Source organism: Gossypium hirsutum, chromosome A13, assembly GCF_007990345.1.
Source record: "Gossypium hirsutum isolate 1008001.06 chromosome A13, Gossypium_hirsutum_v2.1, whole genome shotgun sequence".
Taxonomy (NCBI): domain Eukaryota; kingdom Viridiplantae; phylum Streptophyta; class Magnoliopsida; order Malvales; family Malvaceae; genus Gossypium; species Gossypium hirsutum.
This window is the reverse complement of record NC_053436.1, coordinates 60,552,775-60,567,254: the sequence shown is the minus strand read 5'-3', so window position 1 is coordinate 60,567,254 and position 14,480 is coordinate 60,552,775. Positions and strand designations below refer to the sequence as shown.

At 38.4% G+C, this 14,480-nt stretch overlaps 2 non-coding genes across 2 annotated transcripts; both read right to left on the bottom strand.

Moving 5' to 3' along the window:
- Positions 1–1,859: 1,859 nt before the first annotated feature.
- On the bottom strand, positions 1,860–1,966 carry LOC121213214 (small nucleolar RNA R71). Its single transcript, XR_005908589.1, has one exon. It is a non-coding gene; the product is annotated as a small nucleolar RNA R71 (small nucleolar RNA).
- Positions 1,967–10,737: 8,771 nt separating this feature from the next.
- On the bottom strand, positions 10,738–10,844 carry LOC121213309 (small nucleolar RNA R71). The gene has a single exon (XR_005908692.1). It is a non-coding gene; the product is annotated as a small nucleolar RNA R71 (small nucleolar RNA).
- Positions 10,845–14,480: the final 3,636 nt, after the last annotated feature.

Genomic DNA, 14,480 nt, shown 5'->3' with positions numbered 1-14,480 from the left:
GAAATAATTGAAGCACGACTCACACGGATGGACCACACGCACGTGCCTATTTAACAGGCTTAATCACGGCCTGAAGTAATCGCACACGGACGTGTCACACGGGCGTGTCCCTGTAGAGCCCAAATTGAGTCCAATTCAGAAAAGGCCAATTTTGAGGGCTCTTAGGCATTCTAAAGCCTATAAATACACCCTAGAGGAAGAGCAAAAAGGGGGCGACAGAGGAGGAAGCAAGGAACTACTCAAGGAAAGTCGATTGATCCATCTTAGAAGCCGGATTCATTATCAAGACTGAAGATCTCCCCTCAATTTCCTTTCAGGAGTTTTGGGTTTTTCTTTATTTTTTGTATTCGTTATTCTTCTAAGATGTTTACCTTTTTAGTTATGAACTAAAACCCCTAAATACCTAAGGGGAATGAAACCTAAGCAGATCTAGTTATTATTATCTGAATTATATGATAAATATTTGACTTGTTCTTAATTATGTGTTCTTAATTATTGTTTTGATATTCCAGGATATTTATTCAAGTTAAGCTCTTATTCAGAAGAGGAATAGACCTTGTCTAATAGTACATTTGTCATAATTAAGTAGAGTTGATTGCGCGCCTAGAGATAGGGTGACAAGATTTTGCCAGATTAGGGTGAAACCTAATAAGGGGATCTATAGATCAAGTTAATGCAACCCTAGGGAGTTAATTAGAAAGAGATTTCAATTATTCAACCTAGGTTTAGACGTTGTTAGACTCGAGAGGGATAATAATATAACTTAGGGATTTTTATGGATCAATTCAAATGAATAAATCGTCCGATTTAGAGTCAAATAACAAGTGAAGTCTAGGTAGATTTTTCCTTAGGAATTGTCTTAATTCAATCATTTTTCCAAAAGTAATTCCACAATTCTATTTTTTGTGAATTCTTAGTTTAGTTAATTAGTTAGTTAAAACAAACCCCATTCTTCTTAGGCTAGATAATAAAAGGACAGTCATTACTAGTACTTTTAGGTCCTTTGGGTTCGACAATCCGGTCTTGCTAAAGCTATACTACTGCTCAATAGGTACACTTGCCTTCATCGTGATAATAGTTAGTTTCAAGAACGATTCATTATAAATATTTAAAACCTATCACTAAGATCACGTATCAAGTTTTTGGCGCCGTTTCCGGGGAACTAAGATATTAGGAACACTCCATTTTTATTACTTTAGCCATTTACTTTTACTTCAATTTAAATTTTATTCTAATTTCTTTTACTAATTCTTCTTTTTCCCTTTTTCTGGCAGGTTCTTATAGTTTATGACTAGAAGAAACCCGTCAGGACCATTGCTTTTTGACAATGAGATCGACCGCACAGTTCACAGAAACCAAAGAGAAATAAGGCGAGCTTAGGATACACGGAGAACGAGCAAGAGAACAATATTCAAACCAAAACATAGGAGATGGCTGAAAACCAAGAAAATCTGCTACCTCCTGTAATTGCTGTTAATCAAAATCCTGCTCTGTGCACTATGTATGATTATGCTAAACCTAATTTAATAGGAACTAAGTCAAGTATAGTTACACCTGCTATTGCTACAAATAATTTTGAACTGAAAACTAACACAATTCAAATGATACAACAGTTTGTGCAGTTTGATGGTTTGCAGGACGAGGATCCCAATGCTCACTTGGTAAATTTTCTAGAGTTTTGCTATACCTTTAAAATCAATGGAGTTTTTGATGATGCCATACGTCTTCGGCTATTTCCTTTTTTGTTGAGGAACAAAGCTAAACAGTGGTTGAACTCGTTACCACGAGGTTCAATTACTACTTGGGAATAAATAACCGAAAAGTTTTTATTAACATATTTTCCATCAGCTAAAACAGCTAAATTACGTAATGATATCTCTTCTTTTGTGCAGATGGGTTTAGAGACACTCTACGATGCATGGGAGGGATGCAAGGATCTCTTGAGATGATGCCCTCACCATGGGTTACCACTCTTGCTACAGGTTCAAACTTTTCATAATGGCCTGAATCCTTCGACTCGACAAATGGTTGATGCAGCTACTAGCGGAACCATAAATAATAAAACACCTGAAGATGCTTATGAGTTTATAGAAGAGATGTCATTGATTAACTATCAGTGGCAAGTTATGAGAACAAAGCCGATGAAAACAGCCGGTGTTTATAACGTCGATTTAGCCACCATGCTCTCTAATCAGCTAGAACTCTTGAATAAGAAAATTGATGATTTTTTAATTCTTCACAGGTTCACCTAGTAATGCAGTGTGAAGCAAGTGGAGGTGGATCAAGCAGTTCAATATACCAACCTTATTTCCATAACATGGACAATGAGCAGTTAAATTACATGGGTAACAATTCTCGATCTCAAAATAACCCATATAGTAACAATTATGATGCATGTTGGAGGAACCAACCAAATTTCTCGTGAGGCGGTCAAGGAAATCAAAGGCCACAACATCCTCTGGGATTTCAACAACCACCTTACCAATAAGAAAAGAAGTCGAACCTTGAGGAGATTCTAACCAAATTCATCTCGGTGTCAGAAACTCGTTTTCAGAATACTAAGACAACACTCAAAAATCAACAAGCATCAATCCAGGGGCTCGAAACTCAGATTGGACTGCTCGCTAAGTTAATTTTCAAATGACCACAAGGTAGCCTGCCAAGCAACACTAAATCTAACCCAAGGGAGCAACTCAACATGATTGCCATTCAAGATGAGGAAGGGTTAGTTGCAAAACCAAGGCCAGAAACGGTGGTAAGCAAAGGTAAGAATGAGGTCAACCAAAATGACCCCAAGCCGGTAAGTACAGAATATACACCTCGTGTGCCATACCCTAATGCGACAAGGAAAGACCGCTCAGACGAACAATTTGGTACATTCCTTAAACTCTTAAAAAAATTACATATTAACTTATCATTTATTAAAGCTCTATCGCAAATGCCAAACGCAATGAAATTTTTAAAAGAGATTTTAGCAAATAAGCGGAAGTTGGACGAGGCTTCACATGTAATGTTAAACGCAGTTTGCTCAGCTATTCTACAGAATAAAGTACACAACAAATTGAAAGATCCAGGGAGTTTTACAATTCCTTGCTTAATTGGTAGTTTAGATGTTAATAATGCATTAGCTGATTTAGGGGCTAGTATTAACGTCATGCCTTACAAAATGTTTAAACAACTAGGTCTTGGGAAACCCAAACAGACTAGGATGAGCATTCAATTAGCAGATAAAACTATAAGATTTTCTAGGGGTATTATTGAAGATGTGCTAATTAAAATCGATAAATTTTTATTTCCCGTTGACTTCGTTGTTCTAGACATAGAGGAGGATAGCAACAAGAGGAGGATAGCAACACTCCTTTGATTTTAGGAAGGCCCTTTTTAGCAACTACTAGAATGATTATTGATGTTGGCACAGGTGAGCTCACACTTCTTGTGGGAGACAAAACAATCACCCTTCAGGCTCGGAATTCCAGTAACACATCGAAAATTGAAGGTGATTGTCTAAACCATTTTACTAAAACTAACAATATGGTGCCACCTATTTTGCTGGAGAAGAGTTTGAAGGAAATACATGAGCCATTTTGAAGCAATAGTAGAGGACCTATTCATGAAGAACAAAGGCTACAAATCAAGGAGCTAGATGAATGGCGGTCACATAAATCAAGAACACACGATAAACCAAAACTACGTCAGAACAAGCTCAATACCTTTCCAAATCAACTTAAGGTTGGAGATAAAGTTTTATTAGATGCCGTAAATCCTTACATTATCACCACCAAACTAAATGAAGAAATCCCTCTTACAAGACTTAGCATTTTCCCATTCGGTACAGTCGAGGTAAGTCATCCCAAGTTCTGCACTTTTTGTAACACCCCAAACCCGAAACCGACACCGGAGTCGAACACGAGGTGTTAACTGACTTTAACCCCTTATAAAATTTATTTTCCAGACACTGCCCAATCTGTGTACTAGTCGTTTTAAAAATTATATCTTGAGTTTCATAACTCGAAAATCAGTTTCGTAATTTTTCCCAGAAACTAGACTCATGTGCCCATCTATGTATTTTTTTCTAGAATTTTTGGTCGGGCCAATTAGTACAGTTTATTAGTCAAAGTCTCCCATGTTGCAGGGGTCGACTACACTGACCTTTGCCCATTACGACTTGGATATCTCCCTGAACGGGGCTTCAATACTGATGCCGTTTATTTCTATGAAAACTAGACTCAGAGAGGAATCTGTACATATATGGTACGACCCCTAATTATCTCTGGTTAATTTATAATGAATTTCCAAAGTCGGAGTAGGGAATCCAGAAACCGTTCTGGCCCTGTCCCACAAAAATCTGATTATCTCTTAATATACTGCCCATATGATCTTTTCGTTACTTCCTCATGAAAACAGACTCATCGAGCTTCGATTACATAATTTATTCATCAATTAATTCCACTCCTACTATTTTTAGTGATTTTTCAATCTCATGACACTGCTGCTGCCAGCATCTGTTACGAAAGTAACTAGGTCCATTTCATGCCTACCCTTGATCCAACTCAATCGAACATTCGTGCCATCTTCGCATGGCTTAAAGTTTACATGCCAAAGTTCAAACACAACGTAATAGCTTATACATGCCAAAATGTTCTTCTAAGCCAACTAAGAAGAAAGTACCAAAACTTGCTATCCGGTGTGATGACTTCGATGACGGCCTGACCCCGCAAAAATAGATGAGTCCAAGCAACCTATAATGGGTGACAAGGAAACACCGAGTGAGTTTATAACTCAGTAAGTCATAAGCAATGCACTACCATCCATCAATAACATTATCACAAGAGGAAACAAAATGGAACGAGACAATTACTCCATCCATACCGAACCATACCATAGTTCCTCCAACCTATCGATTCAGTTTCATATCAATTCATGCATTCACATTCCATATACTCATCAATAGGACATTGAAGCATTTTCATAAATCAATTTATTTTCGTTACAATCAAACGACTAAACGGCCTTGCACCCATCCTACGATAAATTTTATGCACGTGACTTCAAGTATATTTGTCACATAGGTTCAAACTTACCGAGCTCAACACCAAGTATAAGCATAGCACCTATTAGCCATGTACTCAAGACACTTACCCGATCCGCTGTCCGCGATCGACTCAATAGTGTCGCACACATAGTGTCCATAATGATTCACGAATGTATATTGAGTCCGCACACTCAGTGCTATATAATCAACTCGCACACTTAGTGCTACGTAATCAAATCGTACACTTAGTGCTACATAGTCAAACTCGCACACTTAGTGCCGCATGGTCAATTCGCACACTTAGTGCATCATATTCATTTCGCACACTTAGTGCAACATAGTAAATCGCACACATAGTGCTGTACAATTTAATCCCGCGCACTTAGCGCCAATCTCATGGTCATAAATGGTTATACCCGCACGTTTAGTGCCAAGATCAACAACTCAGTACATCTTACCTCTTTTCTTTTCATTCAACAATTTCATCATCACATACGTACATGCATATATATATATGTATATTTATTCATTCCATTCAGCATCAATACATAAACATTATGACCATTTGAAATAATACCAACTACATGCTTAATGACTTACCTCGTGTTGGGTAAGACGGTTCCAACTTGGCTACTCGATGACCTTTTCTTTGCCTTTGCTCGATTCACCTCCTTTAACTCCTTGAGCTTAGTCAATAATTTAACTAGTTTAACCACCTTGCTAAATATTTACAATCCAATTTCACATGTATATGTATGTTAGTATATTCGGCTAATAACCTCATGCAACTACCATATCATCAAAAATCTAATCACACATGCACATGCATTAGGTAAGTTACCTTTGCTAATTTTAAACCCAACATCACACAAGCTCTCAAGTGATGGCCGAATGCTTCTTTTGTTACCCAACTAATCATTCGACAATTTCATCCCCTTTACCACCCTTTTATGCCTAATTATCTAAATCAAGATAAGATCATCAACATGCCTAACCATAGCCGAATGTGCAACATTAATCTATCACCTCTATCTCTTAAATACTATCAAGTTCATTTACTTCTAATTTCTTAAGTTCAACATCTTAATGCCCATTATACATAATCAAATTTAACATCATCTATATATTTACTCATATGGCCGAATATACATACCCCCATATAATATCATTTTCATTCCATTTAACACTTAATTTCTACCACATAAACACTTGGCCGATTTTGCTAGCACACAAGCCTATGACCGAATGTCCTTGACCTCTAGTCACCTAGATTTTTATTCCTTAAGCCTCATCCAACTCATGTTTTTCATTGACAACCTCCTTAACTTCAATTTATTCACATCTTTAATCATGCTACATTTGACCATTATTTAACAATAATTCATGCATCCTTTTTATTAAACACTCAAAATCAACCATCTTCATACCTCATCACCAAAGACATCAAAATACCAACCAAGAATGTAACATTCATGGCCGAATATCATCTCCATCAATTAACAAAATTTGAACCATGGCTAGGTAGATTTTCACTTACAACTTAAAATATACATGAATCTCAAAGAATAATATCAAACATACCTTAGTCTAGCAAACCACCATAGCCGATTTTCTCAAGCTTTTCCCCTTCCTTTCTTTCCTCTATTCGGCCAAGGATGTTCAAGAATGAACACTTTTTTTTTTGTTTTCTTCCTTCAATTCACGGCAACAAGGGGGTATGGATGAGACCATGTTATTTTTTTTTTCATCACCCTTCCTTTCATTATTTAATCACCATGCTCATTATTTTATTTTTCTTAACATACATCACTAGCATAACATGTTGGAGACATGTTTCCACCCATAGCATGGCCGGCCACTACATATTAGGGAGGGGGAATTTGACATGCAAGTCCCCATGCACTAATAGGTCCTCATGCATTGACCTATCACATTTTAAAATTTTCTCATATAAGTCCTATTGACTAAATTCACATGCAATCGACTAAATCGAAGCTTGAAATTTTCACACAATCATGATTACATATTCTAGACAATAAACATCACATTCAAACCTTTCGGTGACTCAGTTTAGCGGTCCCGAAACCACTTCCCGACTAGGGTCAATTTTGGGCTGTCACACTTTTAAGGCAAACAATACCGCCTAAAACCTTATTTTGATGAGATTCATAGTAGGAATGAAGAGTATAAACTCCTCGAACCACCATGACCATTCAATGGAGAGGTAAGTCGAGCTTAGACTATAAATAAGCACTTCTCGAGAGGCAACCCGAGCACTAACTGTATTAACTTCTTTAAATTTTAGTGTTTAACACGTAACTTACTAATAGAGCTCTTGAATACAGGTCTCCACATAGACACGGCCAAGAACACGAGCGTGCTTAGGATCATGTGGAAACAGGTCAAGGATTTTCCCCAGAATAGGCTATGATAAATCGCCACGGCCGTGCAACATGGCTGTGGGTGAACCCACTAAAACAACACGGGCGTACGACATGCTCGTGCCTGGAAACCGTGGTCGAACCTATCAAATTAACACGGGCATGCAACACGCCCATGCCGAGCAACATTGGGGGAACTTGTCAGATTAACACGGGCATAGGCCTATATACATGGGTGTGGGAGAAGCGAACGAAGATAGACATGGCCGTGCGACACGACCGTGTGCACCCACATGCCCAAGGAAAATAGGTGTGGGCCAAAAGTCAGACGCGCCCAAATTCAAAATTCGTGAATGACACGGGCAAGAACTAAGGAACACAGGCGTGTCCCCTGGCCGTGTGCCCCAAAATCTATAAATACCCTTCACTATTCATCATCTTCTTCACCCAAAATCCCTAACCCTAGCCGTTGCAAGTCAACACGGCCTCCCTACCATGCCCATGCGCCGCCTCCAACTCTATTTTCGACGCCCATTCTCATCTTTTTAGCGTTTGTTTACTCTTTTCTCTTTTATTTTACTTAGTTCTAATGCTAATTATCATGTTAATCTTCATTTATCCCACACTATTTCCATTTTGCTATCATTCAAGTTCCATTGTTAGATTAGCTACCATTTGTTTCATGTGACATTTGTCTTTATTACTTCATGATTTCTCAAGCCCCATTTACGTATTCTAAGTCAATATTCACTTGCGTATTATTCTTTGCCATTATAATCCATGCATTGTGATACATTCATGCTTTTTACATTTCCATCAAGCTCTTTTCCATTTTGATTTTCATACTAATACCACATTATTATGCCAAAAAATTTATTATTTTGGTTAGGTCAGTTAGTGTTAGTAGTTGTGCTTGAAATTATTTATGACGTTTTCCTTGTTGAATTTGTTTACATTTTACCTTATCCAATCATCAAAACAGAATAATGGTTTTGCTAGCAAGTACACCATGTCAAGCTTACGTGGGAAGAGAACTGCCACCCCCACTTCCAAAAAACGGAAATGGGCATCATCTTCTTCATTCCCCACTTCGAAAATCCGACACCCCTTCTTCCAATTTCCACCAGGCAATCAGGAGGAATTGTTTCAAATTGTACAGACCCGACCTTTAGGTGTGGGCCGCTTCATTGACTGGACCGCGCTTGAACAAGTCCAGTTGGCTGACGATGCACGAGCACTCCTGACAACCGATCTATGGGACCTCATCTTTGCGATTATCGAACTGACGTACCTAATAAACCGTAAATTATACATATTTTACCCCATGTTTAATGCATTTTATGGATGATTTCCCATTAGAATTGGTGAATTCGATGCTCTTAATGCTTTAATTTCATGTTTTTTACTTAGGAGAGCATAAAAGAGCGAAAGGAACGAGAAACGGGCCAAAAACGGAGAAAATGGGAAAAAGTACGAAATCAACAAGGCTTGGACCTCCTCACACGGGAAGACCACACAGCTGTGTCAATTTGGCAGTCTTCAACATGGTCTGAAGTAATCGAACACGGGCGTGTGCCACGGGCATGTCCCTGCCGAGTCCAAGTTGAGTCCAATTCGGAAAAGGCTAATTTTGAGGGCTTTTAGGCATTCCAGAGCCTATAAATACACCCTAGAGAAGGAAGAAAAGGACATGGAGAATAGGGAGTAAGGAATTACTCCAAGGAAGCCGATTAATCCATCTTAGAAGCCGGATTCATCATCAAGACTAAAGATCTCTCCTCAATTTTCCTTCAGGAGTTTTGGGTTTTCTTTATGTTTTGTATTCTTTATTCTTCTGAGATGTTTTCTTATTTAGTTATGAACTAAAACCCTTAAATACCTAAGGGGAATGAAACCTAAGACGAATCTTGTTATTATTTTCTGAATCGTATTATAAATATTTAACTTGTTCTTAATTATATGTTCTTAATTCTTATTTTGATATCCCAGGATACTGATTCAAGACAAGATCTTATTCAGAGGAGGAATAGACCCTATCTAAGAGTACATTTGTCATAATTAAGCAGAGTTACATAGGGTGACAAGATTTTGCCGGATTAGGGTGAAACCTAATAAAGGGATCCATAGATCGAGTTAATGCAACCCTAGAGTGTTAATTAGAGAAAAGTCTCGGTTATTCAATCTAGGGATTAGACGTTATTAGTCTTGAATAGGGATAATAACATAACTTAGGGATCTCTATGGAACAAGTTGAATGAATAAATCATCCGATTCGGAGCCAGAATAACAAGTAAAGTCTAGGTGGATTTCTCCTTAGGTATTGTCTTAAGTCAATCTATTTTCCCCAAAAGGAATTCCCCAATTCTTTTCTTTGTGAATTCTTAGTTTAGATAATTATTTAATTAAAACAAAACCTCTTTATTCTTAGGCTAGATAATAAAAAGACAGTCATTACTAGTACTTTTAGTTCCTTTTGGTTCGACAATCTGGTCTTGCTAAAACTATGCTACTGTTCAATAGGTACATTTGCCTACATCGCAATAATAGTTAGTTCAAGAACGAGTAATTATAAATCTTTAAAACCTATTACGAAATCACGCGATCAAGTTTTTGGCGTCGTTGTCGGGGAGTTAAGATATTAGGAACGCTCAATTTTTATTACTTTAGCCATTTATTTTTCTTGAAATTTAATTTAATATTATTATTATTTATTAACTTACTTTTTCTTTCTCTTGGCAGGTTTTTATAGTTTATGACTAGAAGAAACCCGTCAAGACCATTACTTTTTGAGGAAGAAATCAATCGTACAGTTCGCAGAAATCAAAGAGAAATAAGGCAAAGCTTACAATACATAGAGAAAGAGCAAGAAGACGATACTCAACCCCCAATCGAAGAGATGGCTGAAAACCAAGACAATCAGCTACCTCCTGCAATTGCGGCTAATAAAAATCCTACTCCATGCGTTATGTATGATTATGCTAAACCTTGTTTAATAGGAACTGAATCTAGCATAGTTAGACCTGCTGTAGCTGCAAATACTTTTGAATTAAAACCTAACACTATTCAGATGATACAACAATTTGTTCAGTTTGATGGTTTGGAGGATGAAGATCCCAACGCTCACTTAGCAAACTTTCTGGAATTTTGCGATACATTTAAAATCAATGGCTTTTGGATGATGCCATTCGTCTTCAGTTATTCCCTTTTTCATTAAGGAACAAAGCTAAACAGTGGTTGAACTCGTTACCATGAGGGTCAATTACTATTTGGGAACAAATGATTGAAAAATTCTTACTAAAATATTTTTTGCCAGCTAAAACGACTAAATTACGTAATGACATCTCTTCTCTTGTGCAGATGGATTTAGAAACCCTCTACGATGCTTGGGAGAGATACAAGGACTTGCTGAGAAGGTGCCCTCACCATGGGTTACCACTTTGGCTCCAAGTTCAAACATTCCACAATGGTCTGAATCCTTCAACTCGGCAAATGGTTGACACAGCTACTGGCGGAACCATCAATAATAAAACACCTGAATATGCCTATGAGTTTCTTGAGGAGATGTCACTGAATAACTATCAGTGAAAAGTCATGAGGACAAAGCCAACGAAAACAGTTGGTGTTTATAACGTCGATTCGGTCACGATGCTGTCAAATCAGGTAGAACTCTTGAATAAAAAGATTGATGGTTTTCTTAGTTCTTCATAGGTTCACCAGTAATGCAGTGCGAAGCAAGTAGCGGTGGAACAAGCCATTCGGAATACCAACCTTATGGCCATAACATGGATAACGAGTAACTAAACTACATGGGTAATAATCCTCGACCTCAAAACAATTCATTTACTAACACTTACAATGCAGGTTGGAGGAACCATCCCAATTTTTCGTGGGGAGGCCAAGGAAATCAAAGACCACAACATCCTCCGGGTTTTCAGCAACCACCCTACCAACAAGAAAAGAAATCGAACCTTGAAGAGATGCTCTCAATGTTTATAACGGTGTCAGAAACTCGTTTCCAGAACACCGAGATAGCATTTAAGAATCAACAAGCGTCGATCCAAGGGCTTGAAACTCAGATAGGCCAGCTTTCCAAACTAATCTCTGAACGACCACAAGGTAGTTTGCCAAGTAATATTGAACCCAACCCAAGGGAACAGCTCAACATGATTAATGTTTAAGATGAAGAAGGATTTGTGGAGCCTGAACCAGAACCGCGGCAAGAAACTATGGTAAGAAAAGGTCAAGGTGAGGTAGATCAAAATACAAACAAATCAGTGAATGTCGAATATAAACCTCATGTACCATACCCCAACGCAATAAGGAAAGACTGCTCAGATGAACAATTTGGTAAATTCCTTAAACTCTTAAAAAAATTACATATTAACTTACCGTTTATTGAAGCTCTATTGTAGATGCCAAACGCAATGAAATTTTTAAAAGGGCTTTTAGCAAATAAGCAAAAGTTAGAAGAGGCATCGCATGTGGAGCTAAACGTAGTGTGCTCAGCTATTCTGAAAAATAAGCTATTGAACAAACTAATCCAGGGAGTTTTACGATTCCCTGCTTAATTGGTAGTTTAGATGTTAATAATGCATTAGCTGATTTAGGGGCTAGTATCAAAGTCATGCCTTTTAAAATATTGAAGCAACTAGGTCTCGGGAAACCCAAACAGACTAGGATGAGCATTCAATTAGCAGATAAAACTATAAGATTTCCTAGGGGTATTATTGAAGATGTGCTAGTCAAAATTGATAAATTTATATTTCTTATTGACTTCATTGTTTTAGACAGAGAGGGGGATAACAATACTCTTTTAATCCTAGGAATGCCCTTTTTAGCAACCGTTAAAACAATTATTGATGTTGGCATAGGTGAGCTCACGCTTTACGTAGGAGACGAAACACTCACCCTTCAAGCTCATAATTCTAACAACACATCGAAAATTAAAGGTGATCGTCTAAACCATTCTATTAAAACTAACCACATGATACAACCCACTTTGCAGGAGATAAGTCTGAAGAAAGTACATGAGCCACTCTCAAACAACAGTAGGGGTTTTATTCATGAAGAACGAAGGCTGTAAATAGAGGAGCTAGATGAATGGCAAACACATAAACCGAGAACACACGACAAACCGAAACTACACCAGAACGAGCCTGATACCTTTCCAAATCAACTTAAGGTTGGTGATAAAGTCTTATTAGATGCCGCAGATCCCCACATTGTCACTACTACATTGAATGAGGAAATCCCTCTTACGGTACTCAGTATTTTTCCATTTGGTACGGTGGAGGTGAGTCATCCCAAGTTCGGCACTTTTAACGTAAAAAATACCCTTTTAAAACCTTATTTTCAGATTCATAGTAGGAATGAGGAGTATAAACTCCTCGAACCACCATTATCATTCAACGGAGAGGTAAGTCAAGCTTAGACTATAAATAAGCCCTTCTCTGGAGGCAACCCAAGCACTAACTGTATTAACTTCTTCCAAAATTTAGTCTTCAACATCTAACTTACTAACGGAGCTCTTTAATATAGGTTTTCCACAAAGACACGGCCAAGCACACGGGCGTGCTTATAGCCGTGTGAAAATAAGGCAAGGATTTCCCTAACATGGCCGTGGTCAAGCCTGCCAAAACAGTACGGGCGTGCGACACGCCCGTGTCTAACACCCGTGGTTGAACCTGTCAAATTAACACTGGCGTGGGGCTTGCACACACGGGCATGGGAGAAGCGAACGAAGCTAGACACAATCGTGCGTAACGGCCGTGTGAACCCACATGCCCAAGGTACACGGGCATGGGATAAATTTCAGACGCGCCCAAATATGAAAAACACGAAACACACGGGCAAAAATTGGGGAACACGGGCGTGTGCCATGGCCATGTGGCCCAAAATCTATATATACCCTGCACTATTCACTTTCTTCCCCATTTAAAAACCCTAATCCTAGCCGCTGGAAGCTCACAAGACCTCCTTGCCACGCCCGTGCGCTGCGTACAACTCCATTCTCGACGCCTAATCTCTTCCCTTAGCATTTGTTTACTCCTTTTTCTTTTATTTCACTGATTTATAATGCTATTTATCATATTAATCTATATTTTTCATGTTATTTCCATGTTGATAATCACATAAGTTTCATTTATCAAACAAGTTATCATCTTTCTCATGTTTAAAATCTTACTCACTACATGATTCCTACACTTCATTTAATTAGTTAGAAGTGAATATTCATGGCTAGGATACTTGAAATAATCATAAATATTGTGTTGATATCTCTTTTCATTCATATAGTATTTTGCATTCCATTCCTTTCCATTTTTACTAATATCACCATGCTCATGCCACAAAGAAATGGGTCATTGAACTTATTTTTTTAATTGAATTTAGTAATTGTGGCTGAATATATTTATGCATTTTCCTTTTTGAATTTAGTTGCATTCCTTTTATATATTATAAATTGTCCACTCATCAAAAAGACGAATTGATGTTTCCACTTGCAGGTACACAATGTCGTCTTCAAGAGGAAAGAAAACCGTCGTACCTATTTCAAAGAAGAGGAAGGGAGAGTCCTCTTTCGCTGGTCCAACTGTGGGAATTCGTCACCCTCTCCTACAGTTCCCCCGAGGGCCCCAGGAAGAACTATTCCAAATACTTCGGGCCTGACCTTTAATTCGGGCCGCTGCATCGACTAGGCTGCTGTAGAACAAGTTTAGTTGGCTGATTCGATTTGAGCCCTCCTAACCACTGACCCTTGGGAGCTATTCTTTGGGATTATCGAGCCAACATACCTTGAGCTCACAATGGAACTATGCTCAACGTTCCATCTTCAGACCGTAATGACAAACTACGATGATCCCGGCACGGTTCAGTTTTGCCTAGGCGGATTAATCCACCAGCTAAGCGTCCCAGAGTTTGGTGCTGCACTAGGCTTATATACGGTGGAGTTCAAGGAGGAGAATGATTTAGACACTCTCAGTCGCCACATACACTTCTCCCCCTCGAAGTGCTGGCACACTTTGGCCCCTAGTGCGGCCTCCTACAATCCTAGCTGCTCCAAGGCATCA